At 38.6% G+C, this 25,833-nt stretch overlaps 1 long non-coding RNA gene across 1 annotated transcript; it reads right to left on the reverse strand.

Annotated features, from left to right (window-relative positions):
- Positions 1–215: 215 nt before the first annotated feature.
- LOC308199798 lies at positions 216–6,912 on the reverse strand. The gene is made up of 3 exons (XR_013954968.1): positions 6,558–6,912; positions 4,853–4,915; positions 216–1,163 (listed from the first exon to the last, which is right to left on the reverse strand). It is a non-coding gene; the product is annotated as an uncharacterized lncRNA (long non-coding RNA).
- Between the last annotated feature and the right edge of the window lie 18,921 nt (positions 6,913–25,833).

The raw sequence follows: 25,833 nt of genomic DNA on the forward strand, positions 1-25,833 counted from the left end.
TTGGCTTCATTTCATCTGAAATAAAATAAAATCTAATTCACTCACTGTGAGACTTCACCATGCAAAACAAAGAATTGGAAGTGGGAACAATTGGGAGACTCCTTTCAAAAGCACAACCTGAAAATAATAAAGTTACCTCCAAAACTATAATTCCATTTGGAGAGAAAACTAATAAGTGTCCATTCAATATCCCTACTGCTCTCATCATAGAGCTGCACTGCATCAACATGGTGAAATCACCTCCTGGCTATCCCTTTGTCAAAACCTTTTCTGACAGCATGACTAAGGACAAGGGTTCCTCTTTAACAGACATATTTTCTTTAAGAAGAGGTATAAACTCTCTTCTAGCTGCTTTTTCTCTCAGTTTGTGACCCCTGGAGACTCATACAGAAACCCCACAAGACTTGTACATAAGAAGGTAAAGAAAATAAGATCTATGCCATGGGATATTCTCATTTCATAGACAGTTCATGACTGAGAGTCCCAATCTTTATGAAACTCCTGCCTGCTCCTTTTCTTGTTCATCAGATCATGATGGTAACAAACACCCTTACTGTAAGCAGCAATCCTGTATTTTCATTGACTCAGCCAACAGATCTGAGAAGGAAGGTGATGGCAGATGTTCCCTGCTTTCCTCTCCTTTTAAATCCATTTTTGGTTTGTTTGCTTTTTTGTTTTTCATGTGTCACTGTCCTTCCTATTTTTTTCCACTTACCATTTTGCTGCATGTAAAAAGGGAAGACAATTAGAGCTGAAGAATTAGTCCAACTAATATAGAGCAAGTTACCAGCCCAGTTAAAATGATACCTTGACATCATTCAGTTAAGATAAAAGTAGGAATTAAGAACCCAGCTAAAATACTAATGTCTAGACCATTCCATCCTAGAGCTGCCCCTCTTGCCCAGAGTATTTCACATCACTCTAGTAATCCCTGGATTTCTGGGAGCGCAGACCTGTTTTCTTTAGAGAGGAGTTTTCCCAGTGTTCCAAGTTCCTCTTAGAAGCAGGCTGATGTTGAAAGTGTTGATTTCTTCTTATTCTGATCCTCTGTAGTTTTGGGGTTCATATGAGACTATTTTTATGTTCCCATTTGTTGGATTCTTCTTTCCCTTTAGTCCACAATATAATATTATGTTTACTCGTGGTCATTTTGTTGAAGATTTCTGTAGATAGTAAAGTCAAGTTTTACCATATATGCCATGGTAAAACACGAAAATTCAATAAAGCAAGACAGAACAAATATCCCACCAACACTTAAGGTTAAGGGTAGTGCATAAGGTCTCTGGTTAAGCCACAGCCACCAGGACATTTTTAATGTTAGACTTTAGATACTCAACTGCTTTGCTGAAGCAGCAAGCAAACAGGTTAAGGCAAGTGTTTACACTAGAGTAAGTTCTTGCAGTCTGTGGCCTGTCACTAGTAGTGATAAGCCCATGGGTTTTAAGCCCAAGGCTGTTATGCTCACTGCAGTGTCAGTGTCTTCATAGCTGGTTGATCCTCTGGGTCAGTCACAGCATGTGTTATCTGGTCATCAGATTCAGAGACTTCCTCCCTCTCTTCAAGGTGCTGGATGATGTTAAACAGTGTTTGATAGGAGTAAGCCAGGACCCAGCACAATGCTGCAAGCTGTCGTTCTCCAGCATTATCAGGGTCAGGGCATACGACTCTCAAACATTCTATCAGGTTTTTAGGATTTTGCACTTGTTCAGGGGTGAAGTTCAAAACTATTGGAGGTAGTACTAAAACTATTGTACAAAAGTACAAAAACTATTGGAAAAGTACAAAAAAGTATTGTAAAAGTACAAAACTATTGGAGAGTATTGGTACCCGTGACAGGTACCTGCCGATATCCTCCCACACACCTTGCCACCTGCCACGAGACTGTTTCGGGACAGATTCCCAGGTAAGCTTTCTAAACAATCGACTAATCTTAGAGAGAAGAGGAAACCCGTTATTCAGAATTAGAAATAGTAATATATGGGTTACACATGGATATTCAAAATACTCAGAAACTGTTGTAATTAGCCCACCGTGAAAGAAGGAGGAGGTATCATTCCTGATATTATTCATAAACTGACTTCCAGATGAGGAAAGGAAGGCAGTGTAATTCTGAATATTCTCTAAAAGATAGTTTCCATGAGACCCAAATGATAACAGTGCAGAGCCTGAATGGCAGATTAAACTCAAGACCAGTGCTTGGCAGCACAGTGAATTAAAAAAAAACGAACACAGATTGTAGCACATTCTCAGATCGGATATAGAGGAGAAAGGAGAACATGACATGGATTGCATGATACATGATCAAACAAGCCAATATTAACAGGATACTGAACATGGTGACTAGCAAGTAAACGTGTTAGTTGTAAGTGTTTTAATCAATCCTACTGCTATCTCAACCCTTCGACCCCCACGTTGGGTGCCAAAAAGGACTGTGGTGGTTTTACCATGCTAGGCAGCTGAACACCACAACCGCTCTCTCCCTCCCCCTCCTTAGATGAGGAGGGGAAGAAGTAAAGGAAAGAACAACTCACGGGTTGAGATAAGGATGATTTAATTAAAGGAAAAAAAATATTAAGGAAAGATTATTATTAATTAAACAATTTAACTAAACAATTAACAATTTAACTAAAGGGGGAAAAAAAGGAAAGGGGAAAAGGGAGGGGGAAAGAGAAAACTAAGCGAAACAAGCAAAGGCCGTGTGGAAGTGCAGAGGAAAGAAATTACTCTCCACTTCCCACAAATGAGCGATGCTTGACCACGTCCTTGAAGCAGGGCCTCAACGCACGTAGCCGGTGTTCGGGAGGAGGGCAGACGTTTTCACGAGAGCCCACCCCTCACCTCTTCCTCCTTTTCCCACCTTTTATTGCTGAGTGTGACATCATATGGTATGGAATATCCCTTTGGTTGGTTTAGGTCAGTTGTCCTGGTGATGTTTCTTTTCTCACATTTTTGCCCACCCCTAGGGGGGTTAGAGAGAGTCCTGATGCTGTGCCAGCACTGCTCAGCAGCAGACACAACACTGGTGTGATACCAATGCTGTTTTAGCTACAAGTACAGAGCACGACACTGTATGGGCTGCTGCAGGGAAAGTTAACATCCCAGCCCAACCCAGTACAGTATGTTTAAGAAGCAATTGAAAATTATACAAGTCAGTCCAAATACTAAGTACCTACCAGAAGAAGAACATCCAAACATGCAAAAGCAGGAAGTAAAAACTAACAACTAGAAGCTGTTTTATCTGTCTTTGATTTACAGCTTTCAGAGGGCTTATAATAGCTCTATAATAACCCCTGGTGCTTTGCTTTTGCTTTCACACACATGCACACACGAACCCTTGATCCTCTGATGTCTGAGACTTCTGGGATTCATTAGCAAGAGTATTCATCTTATTAAGGATGCATTAATAGCATCCACTGAAAGTATTAAGCTGCTGTTGTCAAGTGAAAATTGCGGAAGATGATGATTGAATCAACCTTCACCAAGTTCAGTAGATGGGAAAGTCCTTGTATTCTTGCTTTAGGCAGTTGGGTCTTAAAGAATACTTTTGCCTTTTCTATTAGATGAGAAAATCTGTGACACATTTCAGATTATGAAGGACCATAAAAATAGTCTTTTTCTTGTTATCTAACTGCTGATAAAAGTAATTTTTAGTAGCAGATCACATTCAGCACAAATCTAGTAGGACAGAGTTTTCTTAGATCCCAAAACATAGAGAAAATCCCAGGACAGGTTAAGAGAAGGCCTCCTACACAAGTGACATTTGCTTCAGGTACCATAGGCAGCATCAGGTCCAATGTAAGGGACATATTTCACTTTTGAACATTTGGGTTCGAGATCCTTAAAGGAATAGAAAGTAGATGTTTGCATTCAACCTGGTCTTCTACTCTATAGTCCATAATGAGCAAGGCACTCTCAGACCAAGATTCAACTCATCCTGGAAAAAAATCTCTAGGGAAGTCAGATGAATTACGCCCTATAAGTGTCCTCTTTTAGTAAAGGAAGTAACCAGGATTGCCAGTTCGGATCTGGAGGTCTTGATCTTGGAGGTCTTTTCCAACCTTTGTGATTCTATGATCCTATATTGGAGCATGGTTTAGTGGGTGATATTGGTGGTAGGTGGTTGGTTGGAACAGATGATCTTGGAAACAGGGAGGGGGAAGGGGAAGAGGAAGGGAAAGGGAAAAGGAAAGGGGGAAGGGGAAAGGGGGAAGAAATACCACAAAGTGGAGACTGATATGTCAGCAAACAGGAATTCTATGTATTGACAATTTCCAGGGGCTCTTTGAGCAAGTACCAGGATTAGTTTCTAGGAAAAGTTTCTATTAATGCTCAGGCTTGAGGAGCATTAAAGGAGAGCATTTCACAATTTATTTTATGCAGTCAACTGTGATGTTTTCATTTATATGTTGTTTTTTTTCATCTTAATTAAAAGTCATCAGAAGAATGCTAAATGTTTTGTTGTCTCATATTAGAAACCCACATGAAAATTTAGCTTAGAATACCAATTTTATTCTTTCAGTAAGCAATAGTTGCTCTTGCAATTTCAGGCTTGGAGTCTTTAGAGACTTTGTAGGATTCAACAGTAATACAAAGCAATCTACTTACACGAGCTGAGTGCTTGAGACACAAGCCAGATTCTAGTATCAAGATGATGATAATTTTTTCATGAAAATGATCTGAAACTACACAAAAGGTATGCCATCCTGCAGAGTTAACTAAGGCATTAAGTCAGATCTAACTTTTGATCTCCATTCCAAGCCATCTCACTGGAGTCCATTGATGCTCCAAATATGGAAAAGCTGGCATATGGAAAGGATATAGGAAAAAGGCTCCAATTTCTGTTGGCATGTACCTGATTTGCAGTAGAGACAAAGGTAAAGATGTTGCAATGGCTTCTGATACTTATTCCATCTTCCTAGAGCAGACAACAAAATAATCATACATTAATTATACATAATATTAAATTATTAAAATTATTATTAAATTACTAAATTATACATAGATAGCAGCTAAGTTTAACAAAATGTCTCACTAGAGATGTGAACTCTGCTGCTGAAACACAGAAAAGCACCGTGGCATTCCCTACACCGGGAGACATATCAATGTATACAAATACCTAAAGGGAGAATGCAATGAAAATGGAGCCAGCCTCTTTTAAGCGGTGCCCAGTAACAGGACAAGAGGTTCCATCTAAACATCAAAAAACACATTACTGTGTGAGTAACTGAACACTGGAACAGTTTGCTCCCAAGAGGTAGAGTCTCCCTTCTTGGAAATCTATCCTCCTTGGAGAACGATCTGTACATGACCCTGGGCATCCTGCCCTAGGTGTCCCTGCTTGACCAAGGGGGTTGAACCAGATGACCTACAAAATTATTTTCCAACTTCAAAAATTCTCCGATTCTGTGATCATGGGATTGTGCTCAGGTCTGAATTCAGGCATTTGAAGAAATGATGACAGCAAAGCCCGCTAGCAGGAATGCGGCATGACCACACATAGCCCTGTACTACTTTGCAAACATAAGGTTTGTTCCTGGAAAAATAGGGGTGGAGTAAACCTCCCTGTCTACTACAACTTGCTGAGCTATCTCCTGATTCATCAGTGGAGATCTGTCCTATTCGTACTTGCTCAGTGCCAAAGCCCATGAACATATTTAACTGAGAACCTTCTGAAACTGCAGGGTCTTCATGTCTGCACATTCCAGCTTGTGCTGCACCCTGAACAGAGCACTTTTCGATTAACTGGTTTTGCTTGCTACAGAATTACTGTTAGATCTGGCACAGATGGCCAGTGATATCCCAGTCGGCATTTTGAGACCCACTTTGTATTCAGAAGTTTGGTTTCACATCAGAGCAAAGCCTCATTACAATAAGAAAAGTCTACATTAATTCCCTTAAAGCTTTTGTTTTTAATGGGAAAATAGAGCCAATATAGGTTTCAAGAGACTTCAGGCTATGGGAATATTCATCCCTCCTGGTTGTCCTAGCAAGAAAGAGAGCAAATTTTCCAAATTAATTTCCCCGCCCCTCTTACAATCTGTATTTCCTGCTGCCTGAACAGGAAAAGAAAGTCTAGCAGACTTATCCTCCCAGAAAATCTCACATATCATTCTGAGCATCTCTTGTGCAAATAGCTCTCTTCCAACTGAAAGGCTCTTCTAAGTACTTCACAGCTCAGCTGGCTGGAGAACTTCTCCTGCCCAGCTTGGCCTTTTACCTTATCAAATCTCCTCAAGCACTGCTGTTTCCAAGATGAAGATTTATGGCTTACAGACAGCTGACTTGCCTCAAACTGTTCTCAAATTGCTAATGGTTGAAATATGCGCAGTCTGTGGGACAATATATGCCTCCATCATCCTGAACTGTGGCAATGTTACAAGGCAGCAGTAGAGAGATGAATTTATGCTTGCTCTGTCTGTAACCTCTGTCAGTCCTGATACTCGCAGGATTATTCCTTTACCAGCTTGCAGTGGATAATTAGCATGATCTCATCCAAGCATGCAAAATGTGTTTACCTATTTAAACAGGTTATTTCCTTCAAGAAATATTCAACTCACAAAATTTGCAGACACTGAATGTTTCCAAAATGAGACTCTTTCTTGCATTCATGAATCATCTGTAGTCTACTTCTGTGGCATTGCAAATTCTATTGAAGAACAACATGTTGTGTGAGTTTATACTTCATTTTGTGTAGCAAAAGGTCTTCAAAAGTAGGCATGATACAAATTAAATATTAAAATTATTTTAATATGTTTAAATCAGAGCAACTTTTACTGATGAATTTATCAGATAAAGACAGGAAAATTTCATATCAAACATAAAAAAAGTATTTATGTAAATTTTTCATTCAGAGGCTGTGATTGATGAAGATACCTGTTACTCAGGCAAATGAGAACACATTTAAATTACACCACTAGCATCAACTGATTCAAGTATATCCCTCAAAAGGTGTGAGGTGTAAGAGACTGCTTATGTGCTCTGTGATTGAGGACTTGTACTTCCATCTAAGTGCTCAGAAGGAGCTTTACACGGAAAATGAAAATAAATCTCAGGTACCATCAAGAATATTCACTCTGTGAGCAAAGCTGCCTGAACAACCTATAGCAGTAAAGGCACAGTAGAAAAATAAATAAATAAATAAATTTTAAATTGTCTAAATGATGAAAGTTTTTTAATCTAGGCTATAAACATAGAATACAAAGAGAGCCCTTCTGGTATGTAAAGGGGGTCTACAAGAAAGCAGGAGAGGGACTCTTTATCAGGGACTGCAGTAATGAAGCAAGGTATAATGGCTTTAAACTACAAGAAGGGAGATTAGAGGGGAGATTTAGATTAGAGATAAGGAAGAAATTCTTTACTCACAGGGTGGTGAAACAGTGGAACAGGTTGCCCAGAGAAGCTGTGGATGTCCTATCCCTCAAATTGTTGAAGGCCAGGCTGGATGGGGCTTTGACCAACCTAGTATAGTGGGAGGTGTCCTTGTCTGTGGCAGGGGGGTTGGAACTAGATGAACTTTAAGGTCTCTTCCAACCCAAAGCATTTTATAATTCTATGAAAATGTGAGGTGAAAATTCAAAATCTATTGGTAAAGAGCTCTCCATTAACTTCTGGCAAGAAAATTACCTGTCGGCTACTTCTAGCGTGATTTCTTAGAATTTAGAACTTAGAACTAGAACATCACTGGTTTGACCACAGGACACAATTTCTAACTTTAAAATAATGCTGTACAAACAATTTTTGTTACTTCTGAAGGGAGGAAGATGCAAAGCAAAGTCTTAAATGATCAAGAGTCAATTACAGTTGCTCAGAGGTGTTGTGGAGTTTCCATCCTCAGAGATACGCATAACTAGATATGGCCTTGAGCAACCTGCTTTAGAGGACTCTGTTTTAAGCAAAGGGGTTGGACTGACTGTCTTCAGAGGTTCCTTCCAGTTTCAGCTATTCAACTTCTATTATATGCAAGTCTATTGTTTGTCCTTAATTACTTTTTATCTGAATTACTTTTTCAAATGATGGAACAAGTTGCTGAACACCAATCTTTTGAAAATTAGAATTAAACACAGGTCAAGGAAACTCAGAACTTCAGTTCTGAGTAATTCTGCAATCCAGATACAGATGATTTCAAAATCTAGAGTAGAAAATATTAACAACATTTAAGGCTTTCTCATGATTTTTTTCAATGTTTATTTTTTCTCTTTATTTTTTTCTCTTTTAATTTCCAAATCAAATCCTTTTCTTTGCTACTGATCTTTATCTGTACTTCTTGTTTATTGTGAAGTTTCAGTTATTAAATTCAAAAGGATATAAAATTGCCTTAGGATGAAATCTTCATATTCATTTTTTACATGACAGAGGTTAGAAAATGTAGAGGGGAAAAAAAAAAAAAAAGGAAATGTATCATTTCTTTTTAAGGTTTGATGCTATTTAAGTTAAATCTGTTTATTGCCAACTGTTAGATAACCTGCTGTTATTAATCCTACAAATATCCTGTTTAATATTAGTGGATTGCATAAATAAGCAGCATAGTTTAAGAACTGTAGGAAAAATGATTTGCACTTTTATAAGTTTTATCATTAAAAATTGTTTCATATTTTTCTCTTTCATGGGGTGATAGTTGAAAATTATCTAAGCAGGCAATGCAATAGGAAATTAAATTTGAGGATTGCAAGGGAAATGTTTTTAGTCCAAGAGTTCTTGTAAATATGCTTCCTGAACTTCTGGAAGATTTTTACAACATTCCTTCAAGGAAGCATAATCATTTGCACAGTGTCTTTGGAAAACAAAGGAGTGTAAATTCACAGATTCTTCATTGGAGATTTAATGCAGATTACAAGTATACAGGCTGGAGAGGACTGAAGAAATTAGGATATTATGGAACTGCAAGAAACAAAATACTTTTAATAATAGAAGATCAGGGAAAAGTGAGAACAGAACTGAGAAATATTTCACAATGGATTTAGGAAAATAAAACACAACAGTTTCTTGGCAACAGAAATCATTCTGGAATATAGATCAGATTCAATAAGATTTGAAAACAAAACTAGAAATGGTTCTTTGAAGAGTCAATATATTTCTTACCAACATTGTTTTAAATATAATGTTATTTTTACATTTTTAAAACAGTGTTTTCATTTTAACATTTTTTTAACATTTTTTTTTTCTTTAAAGAAAAAAGAAAGGATTAAATGAACCAGAAATGAAACAATTTCCTTTTTCTTTTTTTTTTTTTTTTTTTGAGGGGGGGTCACCAGGAAAACCAAAAAGACATTATTTGTAAATATCTACTGAGTATACATTGACCCCATAATCATTTCCTATAGAAACACTACAGTTTCTCCATTTTTTCTAACTCAGAATTGTAGTATTGTAATCAACTGTCTTCAAAAGTGTCGTACAAATCAAAAATTGCCTTCATGTCTCTTCTATGTCCTCTGCTACAACCACTGTCATAGTAAATGACAAGAACAGCCCACCTGGATTTAAAAGAAATGGTTATTATTTTCTCAGAGTTTAATAAATGTTAAGCAAATTTGCCAGAATTCCCTAAGATAACACCTGACCCAAAGATCACTGAAATGATTGAAGAGAGATTGGAGAACAACTTTAGCTTCATAATCTTATCGACAATCATTTTGAAAGTGCATCAGCTCTTCTGTGATGACTCAGACATGCTCTCAGGTACCTCAAAAATAAATAAATAAATACATAAATAAAATTTCAAGACTGATTAGATGAAGATCACCAAGTCCTTGAAAAATAAGTTGTTGGGTCAAGTGCTTCCCAAAAGTGGATGGTCTGTCTGAATGTACTTATATCAGAGGAGAAAAAACTTGCAGGTTTGATGGTACAAGCACACAGTGTATCTACATATGATAAGATTTACCAATGTCTACTTGTGCTGAAGCATTAAGTTGTTGTAACTGAAAATCCATCTTAGTCTGTATATTAATTTGTTCCAAGCTACATGTGTATTCTGTGGTATTTCAGTTGCTAAAAGGGATTTGATATATTAGGTAAAGAACGTAAAGAATAAGATTATTTTCTTGAACTCTAACTAAATGAAATGGAAGGGCATGAAATCTCTAGGGAAACTTCAAAAAAGCCATAGTTTGACCACATTATTTTTCTAAATGAAAGACTTAAGAGAAAATTAATCTTCAGTCCAAAAAAATATTTCCAGCTGCAGTAGGTCCAAACTCATTATGTGTTTCACCTACAGTACATACTTTGGTAAACATTTTTGTTTCCTGGATACAATGATACAATTTTCTGTTTTATTAAAAATAAGCAGACCTAGAAAAAAATAATGTGTAGAAAACAAGGGAATTTAAAACAGGGCTGAATCTGACTTACTCTTTCATCTCACAGTGCAAAGAAAATAAAAGGCTGCTAACCAGATTCCACCTGGATATCTGCTTGTTTATTTCTCTTCAATAAAAAGACAAAATGCACTTTTATTACATATACGCTACTACAACAAATACCATGGTATAAAGTAGTATAGAATGAAAATCAGTTCATAGTGTTCATAGGTATTAAGACAATGAAGAAATGTCCAGGCTATGCTCCGAGGAGATTTAACACAAGAAAAACATATTACAGTGACAATGAAGATGGCTTTACAATTAAATTAGCTTGTAATAGAAGAAGAAATACCTTTTTTTTTTTTTTTTTTTTTTTTCTCCTGCAGGGAGATAGAGAAGCTATTACCCTGGGAGCTTCAGGCTGTAAGTTTATAAAAAATGCATATAGACTTGTAGCGGGTGGAAGAAGGAATGATGAATGGTAATAATAATATCAATATGTACTTCAGCTGGGAGACAGAAGCAGTGATATGATTAATTGATAACAAAGTTTATACCACTTAACAAAGATTTGATAACGTCAAGGTACATCTGATTATAATTGGGAGATATATTTAATTACACACTATATAAGAAACACTATTTACCACTCAAAGATTCTAAATTAAAGACATTACATACTACGTAAAGACTACATAAGACTCTTGGTTATGTGACATTGCATCAAGAAAACCCTTCCATTGAGTCATGAGATTTTAACCCTCTTGCTTTCTAAATTTCTTTAGCCAAAGTGTTAAGGAACCTAGTGTGTCTGAATCCACTCCTACATCCAAACTTGGTCAACAGTTTATGTCTAAGGATTATATGCATTACACAAATCCTGTATGTTACTTAGCTAAGTTTATAAAGTGAGATCTCAAAACGCTATTACAGTGCATTAGTATGCTCTTACTCTCCCAGTCCACTTACCCACTATCTGTTGCAGTAAGCGCCTTCTCAATCTGCAGAAGTAACCTTGGGAGTTGTACCTGCCCAAGGAGAGGGCCTGGCATGCAGCCCGCTGTCGTGTCAGGAGAGCTCAAAGGGTTTTGGGGCTGCTCACTGTTTATGAGGCAAGATGATTGATTCATGGTCACATTTGCATATAGATGTTAGTTTTCTTCCAAATTTAGTTTGAGTCAGGTTTTCTTCCAAATTTGGCCAGTAGTGGAGGGTGATGGGGGGTGCATTGTTCAAACTAACCCTTGGCTATTTGTCTGCTGTCTCCTCCAAGTCCAGGATACAGACATCATAACTGGACATATCCATCACCACCGCCATTGATGGTTATCTGCTTAGGCTGGATGCTCTGCTTAAGCTTGGGTGGGAAGTACAACATCACAACTCATCAAGAAAAAAATGAATCTACCCTGGAACAGGAGACCCTGTAGACATCAGAGCAGCAGTAACAAGGCTTTTTACAGTGTCTTCTACAATATTCTCAAATGAAAGCTAAGGCAAAATGATCTGGGTGAAATTCTTGACAGACAGAAAACTGATTGTGAACCTGTCAGAAGGTAATAACTAGAAAGGTACACCAGTAGTTAAACTTGAAAGAATTATCAAGTACAGTTCCTCTAGAAATTTGTTCAGAACCCACTACTAACCTTATTTTTGTCCTATCAGCCTTGTCATCGATATGTACGGAGACTGAATTTTCAGATGATAAAAGTGGAAGGAACGGGGACTGAAATTCAGTGTGACCTTGACAAACAGAAAAAAAAATGACCTGAAGAATAGTAACAAAATTCAGATAAATATTGCACTTTAATAGAGATAATCAAGTTTACAAACACTGAGTGGGAAAAATCTGCTTAGGAAACAGTTCTTAAAAAATGCAGGAATATGAAAGAACAGTCAACATATAGATATATATATATTTCCTGCAAGGCACGTGAAGTAACCTTTCTACTCTCCATAGCTTATTTAAGATCTCAGCAGGAGTTGTATGTGCAGTTTTAAGTAACACAATTGAGAGAGAATATGAACCACTCAAAGTCCAGAAGAAAGCAATGAAAATAATGATCAGAGGACTGTAAAACATGATTCAAGAGGATAAGTGGAAAAGACTGAGGTTGTTTGATCCAAAGAAGAAAAGGCAGAAGAGTCCCACTGTGGCAGTTTTCAAATAAATAAATGTCATTTGCAAAGAGAAAGAAAACAAACTGTTCAAGTTCACCACAACTGGGAAAATGGTCAAGATCTAAAACCTGCAACAAGGTAAATTTTGGTCACATAACAGGAGGTTTTCTAATAGTGAAAAACAGCAAAACATTAGAAAACGATGGACTAAGAAACTTGTGGAACTGAAGGTTTCTGAAAGAGAGATTAGACAAAATTCACTCAATCTGGTCTAGTGGAAGGTGTCCCTGCCCATGGCAGGGGGGTTGGAATTAGATGATCTTTAAGGTCCCTTCCAACCCAAACCATTCTGTGATTATATGAAAATGGTCTGGGTAATATTTTTTTTTTTTTTTGTGACAAAGGGCAGATAAAAGCCACTGTCAAGGTGCTTTCCTGCCTTATTTTCTATGAGTCCAGAAAACGGGACTCCTGATCCATTTATCTGTTGTTTGCCTCCACCAAGGGCAAACAATTTGCAGTAGGGGCTGAAGCTGTGCTGTAGTCTGAGAAAATCAAGATAGCAACGGTGGTTAACATATAGCTCCCTTAGTTTGTACATCATAGGGTCCTTGACAAAGGAAACAAACATCATTATCCTCATAAATGAGATATGAAAAGATGAAACCTTCCCAATGTCAATTGCAGAACCAGTGATAGCCACGTCAGTGAAGTTCTTATCTCTGTCCTCTGTGTAACATAATAGACTGGTTCATTCACTGACTTATTCATGTGATTCTTGCCGTATATCTTTGAATTCTATAACTGGACTTTTATCGAGCAACAAAATGTAAACCAGAATTTGGCCTTGCTTTGACTGGGGAAGGTGGACCACAGGACCAACGGTGATCCTTTGACAAGGTGCTCTATGGCTCTCTAATGAGCCAAGGCAACTCCTACATGCATAGTGTTGTATAATAGTATCTTATGTACCTCATGGAGCTTGTTGAATCTAGTTTAGATCGAGGCTGGGGTACTGTGAACTGCTGTCACATATACATCACACTATAAGAGCAGGAGAAGATGTGGTATAAAAAGAAGGATGGACTCCAGCACAAACCGACCCTCTCCATCTTCCTTTCTGGAGCCAGAGCTTGCCAGATCATCCAGTCTACAGAAAGAAAAGACCAAACCATGTCTATCCGTAAAGAGGAACCACTGAGATCAAATGGAGGTGCTTGTTTCTAGAATGAACTAATATATGTTTGTTATCTAACTCTCATTCTGTCTCACTTTCTTTTGACATTTGGTACTGTAATTCTATGCATACTGTCTCATTAGTATACCAAATTAGTTGTTCTGGCTGGGATCCAAAGAGCTGCTGGACCTGGCCTCAGGTGATGAGCTAAGGTTGCATACAGACTGCTACAAAGCCAGGATGTGAACTCCAGACATCAGTGACAAACTATTAATGGTGAGCCAAGTTTGCCTAAATAAATTGTCTTTCCCCTTGAATCCTCCTCCACTCCCTGCCTTCTTTCAATATTTCATTTCATTTTCTTCATTTCAGCTGGGCTATGCATAGAGACTATCTAGTCAAGTAGAAAAAAAAAACTACATGTGACATTTTCTCTTGGTGTAACAACAATTGAGCTAGAATAAAGAAAGTATGATCGAAGAAAAAAACAACACAAAACATACAAACAAAACCACAACAACAACACAATAATAAGAAGAAATGCAAGGATAAGTATGTCATCTTTTACTTTCCCTTTAAAATTGTTCCCAACAAATTTCTGTGTTTCTGAGATGTTCCTCGTATTCCATTTGGCTTGAAAGTGTGTTGTGCAGAAAAACCTCATTAAGAAAGATGCTTACTTGGCATTGAGTACGTTTCAAACAAATAAAACTTCTATGAAATATACAGAAGGGAGGATATGATTTATTCTTGTTTTAGCTTTTGATTACTGACAAACAACCATTATTTGCAAGTAAGAGATCGGCATCATATTGTTACAGAATTTCTATTGCCTGTACAAACATGTACACTCTCTTCTCTCACACCACGCCTGCTTAAAATCTGCCCTTCCAATTTTTTAGCTGTGGTCAATTAAACCTTGCTCTATCATGGGAGGCATACCATTATTCACAGACACTCAACTGACTGCAGAACAAAAGCAGACTGTCACAGACTAGTGGGTGTTTGACAACCTGCTCTGCACAGCTGCGCACTGAGAATGGAGGACTGAGCACAGTCCAGTTCAGCTCCTGCTATGTATAATTGCATTTATACTGCTATCATAAAGAAATCATCCTCTCTGTAATAAAATCTGTGCATCATTAAATAGTCACCACTTTACTATTTACAAAATCAGTGAATTTAGTTTCTCACACTACTCCCGGAAAGTATTTTGATGATCTGACATTTTAATTAGCTCCAAAAGAGTGGTCTTCTTGTATCAAGTCTGCCTGAAAGAAGTCCTTGCATTTAGAACATCAACAACTGCCTAGGTTTGCAGATTGCAAGGTACCAGTGTTTATCTGTCTCTATATATATCTGTCCAGAAATCCAACTGCATTCCTGGGCTGCACCAAAAGCAGCATGGCAATCAGGGTGAGGGAGATGATTCTTCCCCTCTGCTCTGCTCTCATGAGACCCCACCTGGAGACCTGCATTCAACTCTGGGGCCCCCAGCACAAGAAGAATGTGGAAGTATTAGAGTGGGTCCAGCGGAGGGCCACAAGGATGATTAGAGGGCTGGAGCACCTCTCCTGTGAAGACAAGCTGAGGGAGCTGGAGTTGTTCAGCCTGGAGAAGAGAAGGCTCTAGGGAGATCTTACAGCGGCCTTCCAGTACCTGAAGGGGGCTACAGGAAAGCTGGGGAGGGACTCTTTGTCAGGGGGTACCATGATAGGGCAAGGTGGAATGGCTTTAAACTAAAAGAGGGGAGATTTACATTAGATATAAGGAAGAAATTCTTCACTCAGAGGGTGGTGAGGCACTAGGACAGGTTGCCCAGAGAAGTTGTGAGTGCCCCATCCATGGAGGTGTTCAAGGCCAGGCTGGATGGGACTTTGAGCAACCTGGTCTAGTTGAAGGTGTCCCTGCCCATGTCAGGGGGTTGGAATTAGATGATCTTTAAGTTCTCTTCCAACCCATTCTATTCTTCTATGATTATATATACTTACCGCATATTAAAGATGTCCATTTTATTCTTTTACGGACTGTCAAAAATGAACTGGACCATTGAGGAAAAGTATACTTAGGGTTTTTTTTTATCTTCCGATAGTTCCCGTCAAGTTTCACCAAAGTTTCAAAGCCCTGTTTTTCCCATTTCTAAAATACATCTGGAAGCTTACTGAAGCCTTTAGCTTGTGACCATCCACCTATGGCAAAGGGAAAGCAAAACTGCAACTCTCAAAATCACCTAATTGTAACATTAGCTCTTTGTTGTCACCTTAAATCACTGTCTCAAAATGGCCAAAAAAAAAAAAAGTCAGGGCAGTGACCAGCTAAGAAGCTAATTGTGAAACCATGAGACCATGTACAGGGCAGAGAATGGGGCTCGTAAACACACCTGGGTACATCATGCATACACAAGCACCGCTTAGATAACATTTAAGCAGAGCTGAAACATAACATTTATGTCAGGTGTGGATACAGCAGGCACCTTCTGATATCTCCATCCCTCCCTCTTAAAACAGTTTGTTGTTGTTGTTGTTTTGTTGTTTGTTTGTTTGTTTGTTTTGGTGGGTTAGTACAGCTGGCAGATTACTTTGGTCATAGACAATGAGATTGTTTTGGTGTTACAGGATTCCCAAGGAGATTAAAGCAGTATCCCACTCATACTCCTTCTCCATGTTAGCCATGTCCCTGCACACAAATGGTTTTCTCTCCCTGACTTTACAATTTGCCACTTTATAGGAATGCTTTGAGCTTGACACAAAAGCAGGAACCATTGTGTTGTTCCCAGCCTGGGCACTGCTACACACTACATGAGATGTTCAAGTGTCCTTTAGAAACCACTCTTGGGAAGCTGAGCACCTTCTCCTAGGCACAAGAGCAAAGGAATGTTGCCCCTATCTATTGTGGTCACTTAAAGAACTAAATCAGGGTGCTTAAATGCAGGCAGCTGTAATTGGAAAAGTGACTTTCATTCAGGCATGGGAATTTTTCTCAAATATTAAGCCTCTACCGTTGGTAAATGTCCCCATTTCTGTTACTAATAATAGGAAGGCATATTAAAATGGGATCTTTAAAACTCACAGGCAGTAATTACAATTCTGAGAAATGAAGTATCTCTATCATACTGCAATACACAAGGCAAAGGGAACTCGGCGCTGACCAGCCTGATATAGCAACACGACTCAGGGTGCATCAGGCTGATTCCACTGAAAAATACATAGCCATTCTGAATAGCTATGTTAAACTAAGCCAGAGTTGCAGGGTTGCTGTGGGTGGGTCTGTATGTAGTGCTGCATCCTACAGCCAAGAGATGCCCACAGCACTTGTTCACAAGGGTGCCCAGCACTAGGGGCCACCAAGAAGCTGCCTGCTACTGATAGAGTAACACCACTCGCTGCTGTCTTTGGTTTGTTCTTACCTCAGGAGCTAAAGCCCCAAGACAAGGACTCCATGTCTTCATCAAAGCCATGAGCACTATGTTCACAGGTGAATAGCACAGAACTGGAGGAACATAAAGAAACTTCCAAGTACTTTGATCTTCCCAACTCCCCATCCCACCCTCTCTAGTAAAATAAACACCAAAAAATCAAAAAAAAAAAAAGTAACCCCTTTTTATTTTTTTATATTATCTTCAGCTGACCCATATTGTGACAGAAGAAAAATTGTGAACTTTGAGGATAAAATTCCAGAGCATTCAATCATGGAGTTTTTGGATTGTCTTCAACGTAAGGCAGAGTGGCATCTATGGTACAGCCTTGAAGCACACATCAGATATATTAGACAAGATCTTCCCCTCCTCCTACTCAACTGTTCTAAATGTTTCTAAATAATACATGTGAACTGCTCTGGCTCTAAAGTAGACAGATACAGCATGATCTAGCACTTGGCAGACAGGATTGCTGACTTTGAAATGAGTTTGTTTGACTCTTGGACCCTAGCTGCAAACAGTGAAAAACAGTAGTTTAATTTAGGGGAACATGTGTTGGCAGTTTCTTTTTTTATTACCACGGAATCCTGACTCAATAAAATTAGGCCAAGGTTTTCAATACTTTTAGGACCTGGAAATTATGTTTAGGCACTTAAATAAGTGTTCTTGTGCACCCATAAATTTCACTCTAGTCAAAATGCAGATGCTCAAAGCATATGGACCACTGGATACTGTTGCCTGGATACTTCCACCCTTCGTTCCACAGCCATTTCTACACATGCTTAATGGGATTTGAGTTAAGACAAAGTAGTTGAATTAAGCACATAGATACAGACAAGCCAGCCTCTATTAGCACTTAGGAGACCATTTCTAGATATAAATGTCATAGTAGATGGGTTTAGATTTCACAGTCTTAAGAAAGAATGTCAAAATGGACCTACCTGGTTTAAACTGGTGGTGTCTCCTTCCACTTCTCTCCCCACTGCAGAGCGTGCTCCAGCTCTCATACTCCTTCTCCCAAAAAATGTTTCTTTTGACCAACATCCCTTCTGCTGTTGCAGAATATACTATTCATTATTGTTAGTATAACAAGTTTGGAAAATAAGGCTATAAAATAAAAATAAAAAACAAATTTAAAAAATCTATTTCCTAAATGTAAGTCATAGGGATCCAGATTTCTGTTAGTAAAATTTGAAACTGTTCATCCTTATCAAGCAGGAATAAATTCTGAACAGCTTAGCTAGCTGTTCCTGCCAACCAACAAATGCCAGAACTTCAAGAACATAAAAGCCGACAATAACAAAATACACATCTTTGCATTTCATAGGTTTAAGGAACAAAAAAAGCGTTGCTAAAAAATAGGATTATAATCAATGTTGCCAGCTTCTCAAAATTTCATTGCATTTCTCAGGAATTATCTGATTTATAAAATTTCCCAGATTCTTGATTTACAAATAATCTTAACTTTCATTTTCTCTTAATCATCTTTTTTATTTTTTTTTTGAGAAATCCTTTCTCTATTCTTAAAAATTGTAAATAAATCACTCAAATATTACTAATTTCTCAAAATATTTCTCTTAGACCCAATGTATCCCAAGGTCCTAGTGCATGCTTCTGTGAATACAAAGACATACCAATATAATAAACAGCCTTGAAATCTGGAAATCAAATGAAAATTAAATAGTACTGCAACTATGGAAACTGTTGGTTGATTTTGGAGCTGTTTTAAGAAGCAGTCCACAGAGAGAAATAAAAATGACAGTTAAGGCTTCAGTCCTCATTTTGTTCACACTGGGGGAAATTTGGGGGGAACTCCAGATAAGTCAACTTAATAAAATAAGTCAGCTTAATGAAATAAATCTCGTAGATTTATTTAAATAAAATAAAATCTCGTAGATTTATTTCATTACCACTGGAAATAGGATTTGATTGACTCTCCAGTCTACTGAGAAGGAAAGACCACCAATTTTAAGAATACTGAGAAAGTGGAACACAAAGTCGATTCCCTAGCAGTCTGACCTACCAAAACAAGAACCACACAGTAAAACCAAGGTTAACTTACTGCCACAAGCCTTGAGGCTGATGACTGCAATGAGGTGTTTTGTCCAGTCCTGCTAATTAAACTCATATCCCAGTTTCTGACAGGAGTTATATCTGGCACATACACATAATTTTCACGTTTACCATCAAGAAAAAAATGGTCCAAAAACTGGAGCATTACCTTGGGTTTCAGGAGAACATTTCAGGGCCTCAAAAAACAAGATTCAGAGAGGTTCAAGAGGTTCAAAAAAACAAGATTCAAGAAGATTCCAAATGGGGTCTGGTCTTACTGGCAAATTAAAGGAAAAAAAAATTCATTTTAGCGTTCCTTTAGCAATACTGAACTTCCTAATTCACTCTGACATGCCCTTCTGCATTTTTTGATAGGCTTGAAGGAAGAATTCTGCAGATAAGCATGTGCAAGGATCAGGAGCTTGCACCTTTTTTTCCAGGAAACACTTTTCAAGCAATTTCAGAGTGTAGGATCTCATCTAACTATATCACATACATGTTTTGCAGAGATCTTTTCATGATATGCTCTGTTTGTAACAAAAAAAAAAAAAAAGAAAAATATGTATTCATGACTCATCTCATTATTTAACATTTATTTTTGAATTAGTTCTCTTTTCTTTTCAGTACTTCTCTCCAACCTCTCCTCAAAGAGAGGCTGTGTGCTCCCTGAAATTCCAACTGTGGAAATCAACCTTTATTTCAAGCAAAAATAATGTGTTGCTTCAGTCTTCAAGATACAGATTCCCAACCACAATGATAGGTAACACTGCATGCTACATCCATGTATTTACACTCTTACAAAGGCACTTGAAGAGCTACTCCCCATTGACTGAACAAGCCACAAGGCAAATCTATCTTCCCTCACCGAGAAGACAGAGTTAACAGAAAAAAAAATGGGGAAAAACATTAAGAAAACAACTTGTGGGGAAGGGAATGTGGATATACACCCTGCAAGACAATGTGTCTCAATTCTGGTTCTGTAAAAGACCCACAAGTCAGTTTGATAATCACGTCTCTTTTCCTCTTCACTAAGTAATAGTTCCTCTAAGTGTCTGTTCTCTATTCAAGGTGTTTAAGAGCCCTTCTGAATCCCACCTTGGAAGGCAGCCAGCAAGTCTCTGCCACAGTGCAGAGGATGTACAGCTGAATACCAATTGATTTCACTGTGAAATACACTGAGGTTTGAACTATGCACCTAATGGAAAGGAGGAGAGAGACTGAACTTTGAGTAACTCACTTAGATAAAGTAAACATCCTGAAACAAAAAACAGAGGCTAGTTAATATGAATTACATTTGCCATCCAAGTGGCATAACACAAACTTCCTACCAGAGTTGTGGGAGGCTGGATAACTTCTGTTCTACTGATAGATACTGTACAAATCAAACCAGCAAAGCTGTTTCCCTTCCACAACTAGAGTGCTGCATTATATAGCTGTAGAAAACACCCTTTAAAACATGTAACATGGTAAACTGTAGCTCAGGAACAAGTTAGAAACTCCTTCAGCTACCTTTACCATTTCAGTATATCGTGGAAACCTGTTTGTGTTAACAGTTAACTCATAATCATTTCCTTCTAATGCCACTAACATCCATCTAAGACAGAGAGTAAAATGTTATATTGAGGGCTTCGGACATCTCCTCCTTTCGTGAGATGAAGACTTTCTGAGAGCCTTCTGTGAATTCAGATAGAATCAGCTAGCACCCAGCTTTTGACAACAGAGCAAGAGGAAACAGTCAGAGAAATCCTTTTTCTTTTATATATTTAATCTGTATAAGAGCTACATGAGAATCTGTACAATAAGAATTCAGATCAAAAAGTGAACATAGGGAAGATTAAGGGCCATCTTGGGTTGACAGGAACAATTCTAAGCTCATAGACTTTCTTGTGTCACAGTTTGGATATCCACGCATAATATTTTCCTAGTTCAGAAGGGCACTTCAACAGCTGGAAAACAGCTCAGGGAGCTGGAGTGAGGTGAATGTGGAAGAATTCTGTTTTTTCAAGGAAACCTTAAACAATGAGCTTGATGGCTCTTTTATCATTATTAATCTTGACCAGAGACTTTATGGTCTCTTGGATTAAGCTTGTTGAATGTTATGCTAGTATTTGTTTCCAAAATTACTAACATACAATTTTGATTCAGAGTATTGATTGAGCCACACTCTCTTACTTGCAATTATTGATGAGTCAGCAATTTCTGTGCAGCCCATTGTGTTCAGATATTGATTATCTATTCTGCATGTGTTCATTAAAGAGTTGATAGCAAACTGCCTAAATGGAAAATGCCATAATCCATTTTGCACATACAAATGTAAGAAGTCATAATTTGTCAAGATATGGAGATGAAAAAAGAGGGTGACTCCATCCATTCCACTAAATACATGTCCAACAATGGAGAACTTGGTCTTAATAAAGGTTTGAACAGATATTAGATGAAGAAAGCTAGCATAAGAGTTAATCAAATGTCTATCAATAATCAGTACAATTATCCTGGGATCACTTGAAGAAAAGATCTATAAAAATGTATTAATCTGAAGAGCTCATAAGCTGGAAACAAAGAAACAAACAAACAAACAAATAAATAAATGGAGAGGTAGAAATGGAAGTGGCTGGACCACCAAAAGGTACCCCATTTCAGAATCCTAGGTATACAGCTCTACCAGTTACTATTTACTCTGAAAATTCATATACGTATCTAACCTTTTAAAGTCACATCAGACATGCTGTATAGTCCTGCAGAAAAGAGGGGCGGATGAGATCCAAGACCAAGAGTGATCCAACCTAACATGCATGAAATAAGTAAAAACAACCAAAAGTTTACCTGAATGAACAAGAAGTTCCAGGCTAAATTTAAACATAGAAAGAAAGCATGCATGACAAGTCAGATCAGCCAGGAGGAACACAGGTATGGGATCTGAAAAGCCAAATCCTACCTGGAGTTGAATCTGGCAAGAGAAATGAAAATCAACAAGAAAAGTTTCTACAGGTGTATCAACAGTGAAAGAAGGACTAGGGAAAATGTGGGCCTACTGCTGAATGAGCTGGGGTATCTCATGACAACAGGCAAAGTACCTCTGAATGCCTTGTTTGCCTCTTTATATACAGGCAGGAGCAGCCTTCAGGAATGTCAGCCCCTGAGACTAGAAGGAAAATCTGGAAGTAGGAATACTTACCCTCAGTGGAGGAAGACCATGTTAGGGAGCACTGAAACAAACTACATATTCTTAAATCTCTGGGACTTAATAATATGCACCCCTGAGAGCTGAGAGAGCTGGCTGATGTCACTGTGAGGCCACTCTCAGTTGTCTTTGTAAGGCTGTGGTGACAGGGGATGTTCCTAAGGACTAACAGAAAGCAGATGACACTCCTACCTTCAAGAACAGCAAGAAGGAAGACCTAGGGAAGTACAGGTCGTCAGCCTCCCCTCAGTCCCTGGGAAGGTGATGGATCAAATAATTCTCAGAACTATTTCTTAACTCTTATTCTTAGTGCACAAGAAGGCAATTGGGAGTAGTCAGCATGGATTTATGAATGGGAAATCATGCCTGACCAAAGTGAGAACTTTTCACAATGTAATGAGCTGTGCAGTGGTCAAGGGGAGAGCAATGTATGTGCTTCATCTTGACTAGAAAAGCTTTTGACACAGTCTCCCATAACATTCTCTGTCAAAGCAGATGAAGCATGGACTAGATAAATGAACACAGCAGCACAAAGTTCAGCTGTAGACCAGCCATTTGTGGTGTACCCCAGGGATCCAGTACTGTTCAGCTTCTTCATTAATGACCTAGACAATGTGACAGGTTGCATGCTCTTCAAGTTTGCAGATGATTCAAAACTGTGAGGAGTGATTGATGAAATGGAGGGTTGTGCTGCCATTCAGAGGAGCATTGACAAGATGGAGAAATGGACCAAGAGGAACAGGCTGGCAAGCAGCTTACAGAAATAGACCTAGGGATCCTGGTGGAAAAGAAGTTGAATGTGAGACATCGATGTAACCCTGTGGGAAAGGAGTTCAATAACGATGTGGAATGCATTAGGTAAAGCAATGCCAGGAGGTCAAGCAAAGTGATCCTTCCCCTCTATTTATCCCTAGTGAGGCCCATCTGGAATGCTCTGTCCATTTCTGGGGTCCCAGTACAAGAGAGACACAGACATACAGGAGCAAATATAGAAAAAAAAAATTAAGGAATTCGATCTGTCTTATGAAAAGAGGCCAAGAGAGCTGGGACAGTTCAACCTGAAGAAGAGATGGCTCTGGGGGATCTAATCATTGTCTACAAATACCTGATGGGGATCAGTAATGAAGATGGAGTCAAACTCTTCTCAGTTATACCCAGTGGCAAGATATGATGCAGTGGCCACAAACTGAAATAGAGGAAATGCAAGGTGAGCAGAATAAAAAACTGTTTTAACTGTGAGCGGTCAAACTAACAAACAAACAAGCAAAAAAAAAACCAAACAGGTTGACCAGACAGAACTTCGAGCAGGAAGGTTGGACCAGATGGTCTGCAGAAGTCCTTTTGTACGTCAAGGATTCTTTGTTTCCATGCTTCTGTGTGAAGTTATATTCACATCATCAGTCTTTCAAGAAAGTACAACATGACTGCAGTCATCTTTGACAAATTCAAGGCTCAGGCAGTTTTCACAAGGATATACATCCTTGTGATCTACACCCACTTCTCTCTTGTGGGAGAAGAACTCATTGAGAGCAGCCCTGCTAAGAAGGACTTGGGGGTTCTGGTGGATGAAAAGCTCAACATGAGCCAGCAGTGTGTGCTTGCAGCCCAGAAGGCCAACTGCGTCCTGGGCTGCATCTACAGAGGAGTGGCCAGCAGGTGGAGGGAGGTGACTGTCCCCCCTGCTCTGTCCTTGTGAGGCCCCACTTGGAGTGCTGTGTCCAGGTCTGGGGCCCCCAGCACAAGAAGGATGTGGGGCTATTAGAACGGGTCCAAAGGAGGGACACAAGGATGATCAAGGGGCTAGAGCAACTCTCCTACAACGAAAGGCTGAGAGAGCTGGGGCTGTTCAGCCTAAAGAAGAGAAGGCTCCAGGGTGACCTCATTGCAGTCTTTCAGTACTTAAAGGGGGCTGATAAAAAAGATGGAGAGCAACTTTCTACTCAGTCAGACAGGACAAGGGGGAATGGTTTTAAATTAAAAGAGGGGAGATTTAGATTAGAGGTTAGGAGGAAATTCTTCACACAGGTGTTTTCACATTCTTCTAGGGTGAGGAGGAAACTGAACTCAAGTTCTCCACATCCTATGTGATTTTCTAACAAATGGGCCAGAAGGTTAGTGCCACTGTAGGAAATGGAACACGAAGGAGTATATTCCCTAGCCTAATTTTGGGTGCATGCTTTTAAGTTTTATTTTCTTCTCAGTGGAGGGAGCCGGGCTCAGGAGGGTAATGCACAGCACTGGAAACAGGCTGCTGTTCTGAATTCTAAACAAGAGCATATTGTTAAGAATAATTCTGCTCTGGCCCCAGTAGTACATGAGTTATCTTAGTGATTTTTTTTTTCCAAGAGCTATTGTTTCTGCCAAGCTTCATGTCCTACATTTGCATATTCTGGCTTTTCCAAAATCTTGGAAATTAAGAAATACAAAGTAGTAACCTTTGCAGTTCCTGAATCTGGTTATAATCAAATGGCTTTCGGCCTCCACACTCATAGCACCTTCACGGGCAGAAATAACAAAAGACAACAAGTACCTTCGTCAGTTACAGCAGAAATCTCACAGTCTGCGTGGAAGAATCAGCTTTGTGTTTCTATGCTGTGTTTATATGTTGTGCAAACAAGCCTGAAAGGCTTATGGGTGCTGTTGAGTTGATGGGCTGACTCTATGGCCAAGTCAGTAAGGGACATGGAGAATGAAGGGACAATGGAAGAAGAAAAATCTGTAGCATGGACTGTAATGACATTGGTGACTGTAAAAAAAAAAAAAAGTTGGTTCTAATTGGTAGAGATTTCAGACTACTTTCTTCTATTGAGGGCATTTAGAAGAAGGGCAAAAGGATGTGGATTATTTGGTTATAAATAAAAACAGGAAAGTAGAATGAAGGTTATATTATTCCAATGTAAAATTGTATTATCTACCCTGTTATTACTGAAAAGGGTACTCTAATATAGAGCCCTGACTCAGATTTTAGGAACTGTATGTACCAAAAATGGGAAACGAAAAGTCAATGGTTTTACAAGGTCATTATAAAAAGGCCTGGAAATTCAATTAAGCTCTAAATAGAAAAAAAGAACTAATTTAGAAGATTTAGTTTAGTTTTTCTTTCTTGTTTTTCTTTTTAAAGTGTGCCATTGAGAAACCTCATCATACACAAGCAGTATTATAAAGGTGATACGCAAGTCTGATGGAGGCAGCTTTCCTATAAGGCTTCTGCTGAATTTCAGAGCTGCCCAACAGCAGAGTAATCCCTTCATTTTTCTCAGTACTGGTAACACTTTACCTAAGTTTGATATGCACTTTTGAGTGCTTTTCAAAACTGTTTTTTTTTTTTTAAAAAAAAAAGTGGATCAGAGTATAGAGGAGCTCAAGAAGAATGATCGGTTGGATGGAAATTGCTGTCCTCAGATGTATAAGAAGGAACCACAAATTAAATGATTTGCCTACTTTATGTCCCCTGTGGATTTAACAAAGCAACTCAAATGTCCCCCTCCACAAGTTTCCAACTATTACATAAGCTGGAAGTAGCATTCAGACTGAGGAGGAAACAACTTTTTTTATTTCCTTTTTTTTTTTTCTGTGAAACAAA

This window comes from Anser brachyrhynchus (assembly GCF_964034855.1).
Source record: "Anser brachyrhynchus genome assembly, chromosome: 1".
Taxonomy (NCBI): Eukaryota; Metazoa; Chordata; class Aves; order Anseriformes; family Anatidae; genus Anser; species Anser brachyrhynchus.